This window comes from Wasmannia auropunctata, unplaced genomic scaffold (genome assembly GCF_000956235.1).
Source record: "Wasmannia auropunctata unplaced genomic scaffold, wasmannia.A_1.0 LD336085.1, whole genome shotgun sequence".
NCBI classification, from domain to species: domain Eukaryota; kingdom Metazoa; phylum Arthropoda; class Insecta; order Hymenoptera; family Formicidae; genus Wasmannia; species Wasmannia auropunctata.
In genome coordinates this window covers 2,999,033-3,001,841 of record NW_012026805.1, presented here as the reverse complement: position 1 = coordinate 3,001,841, position 2,809 = coordinate 2,999,033, and the positions used below count along the sequence as shown (strand labels likewise).

General features: G+C 32.0%; 1 pseudogene; it reads right to left on the bottom strand.

The window, feature by feature from the left end:
* Positions 1-303: 303 nt before the first annotated feature.
* On the bottom strand, positions 304-2,140 carry LOC105448547 (annotated as a pseudogene).
* Between the last annotated feature and the right edge of the window lie 669 nt (positions 2,141-2,809).

Genomic DNA, 2,809 nt, shown 5'->3' with positions numbered 1-2,809 from the left:
TTTTATACGTAAAAGTATCTTTTCCGTTCCTTTCAACAGCTGTCAAATCGTGAGTTTTGCTTGAATAAGCTTCACTTTACGTGCCTTTTACGACTATTTACTGACTTTCAGAGGGGAAAAGGATGCAGGTTTCGATCCATTTTTACAAGTTTTCTAAAGCGATCTTATTTATTAATTTTATCCAAATTCTCTTTATTTAAAAATAGCATGCAACAAACTTTTACGTGTCATTTCTCGCTGTTTCTCGCTTCTGACATCACGAGTCCAATATGGCCGCGATGACTAGTGAAGGGCCCTTAAGTCGTGTATCGATCATGACCCCTCTGAAATTGTTGAATAAAGCTATAAGTGTCTGTGGAGTAAATTCAAAGTATTCATTTCGAGTAAATCGCATCCTCTCTTTCGGATCCTTCCTGCTTCGTCGATACATGTAGTTCGCCGGACACGTTCAAATAATCATCGGTTACGAATAACGAGAAGGTTCAAACGCAGACATAATTAAAATAAACAACATGTAAAACATGACTAAATTTTTATCCTTTTTTATTCTTAAAATTATACTACGTAATGTCTAAAAGATGTTTAAAGAATGTCATATAGGTCGTCCAAAAAGTGTCTTATAGATTGCCGTAAAAATGTTTAAAGATGTCTAAAGAATGTCATATAGGACGTCCAAAAAGTGTCTTATAGGTTGTCGTAAAAATGTCTAAAAGATGATTGAAGAATGTCATATAGGACATTTCAAAAATGTCTTATAAGATGTTTTAAAGACATCGTACATGATGTCTAAAAACTGTTTTACAAGACGTTTAAAAGACAGACAAAAGACGTAGTAAATCTTTTTGAACGTCCGAAACATTTTAAGACGTCTTTTAGTCATTTTTAAAATGTCTTATTCACTGGGTTATTTATTCCCTTAAAAACGATACGTTAGTTACATTCTTACACTATAACTACTTCCGTGAGACAAAAGTCCACGGCTCTCTTCCGCCTAGTAACATAGAGAACCCAGAGTACATGAAACCGCCGTAAAGACCGAGAGAAGAGTTAAAGCTGGGTCTTATATTTCTTACAGCTTTCAATTCCTTATACATCCAACTATTTTTTATTTTATCTGTATACGTTTTCGGCTCTAAGCCTTTCGTCGGTGAGGTATTATTATTTTCTGCATCTATAATCGCCTCAATAACGCTTTCTGCAGCCAATATGCCACTTTTCATAGCATAGTTAATTCCGTTCATTTTGAGCACGTTTAGAAAACTTTCCAATTTTCTAATAAGACAACCACCAGGAAATTGAAGTTTTGGAATAGATTGAAATCCACCTTGTACCACATACCCGATTTTTAAGTTACTTATTCTGAAAATTACGAAAAACAAACATAGAAAGTACAAAATAATGCAACTAAAATCTCGTATTATACATATGTATAAAGACATCAACCTTTTTCCTCCTTCAAATGTTGATTTAATACTAGGATGTTCTCGAAAAAAATTAATTTCATAGAAAGGAGGACATTCTAATTCATCTATGACAAAACCTATTACTATCAAAGGTGTTTCTTCATTCAAATGGTAAAGAAACGATCCACCACATGTATCTCTTTCAAGTGGCCAACCAATCGTACGTTCCACTGTTCCAGGGCGATGCTTGCTTGGCTCTATCTCCCAAATCTTACAAAAGATATTTTACTTTAAAATGTAAAACACTTTATATTTGTATAATTTTAATTTTTTTAAGATATAACAATATAATTACTTCTCTCAATTCAAGACCACACGTCCTTGGCTCACAATCTTTGCTAAGATTAAATTTTTCTAATAACTCATTCGCTATATAGTTGTCCTCAAAAGAGTTTTCCGCAAATATGGTACATCTCGCATGAAGCTCCCTATGTATACAGGGAATTTTTAATGAGACATTATGATCATAAATATGAAGATCATTTGCGATCACTCCCTTAACAGATCCATCCTCGTGATATAAAACATCTTTCACTTGGTATTCAGGATATATCTCGACACCAGTGGCTTCTGCTTGCTCGCCAAGCCATTTCACTATGTGACTTAATCTATACAGAGACATACCAATTTTTATAATCAAAACCAATGTACTATTTAGCCTTCAGGGGTTACACCATCTTGACCGCCTAAAAATCATCGGTAACTTTGGGAATTTTTTTTTAGGAAAACAATAAAAGTAACAAAAAATTCGTTTTAAAACTTTAATAATACAAGTCTTTAAAAGTAAAAAATATATTTTTTAATTTTTTAACAAAATGGCGACGCTGAAGCCAATTTATTAAAGGTCGTTTTGTCAAATCGGCATTGCGGGGATCTGCCATTCGATTGAATCTGGAGCAATAAACCATAATTTTTAAAAACTATATAATATGCACTAAAGAAATATATACGGATATTTCGATATGTTAAATACTTTTTTTTATTTAACATTTCTTGACATAATTTTTTAGCCAAAAATGACACTTTTTTTCAAATGTTCGCAATTGTTATAAAAATCTATATTTTAAAATATCCGTACTTCTTTAGTGCATATTATGTAATTTTTTAAAATTTTTGGTTTTTTTGCTCCAGGTCCAACCGAATAGCAAATTCCCGCAACGCCGATTTGACAGTGGCTACAAAACGACGTTTAATAAAATGGCTTCAACGTCATTTTGTTAAAAAAATTAATGAAAAAAATATTTTTTACTTCTAAAGACTTGTATTATTAAAGCCTTAAAACAAATTTTTTATTACTTTTATTGGTTTCCTAAAAAAAATTCCCAAAGTTACCTATGATTTTTAGG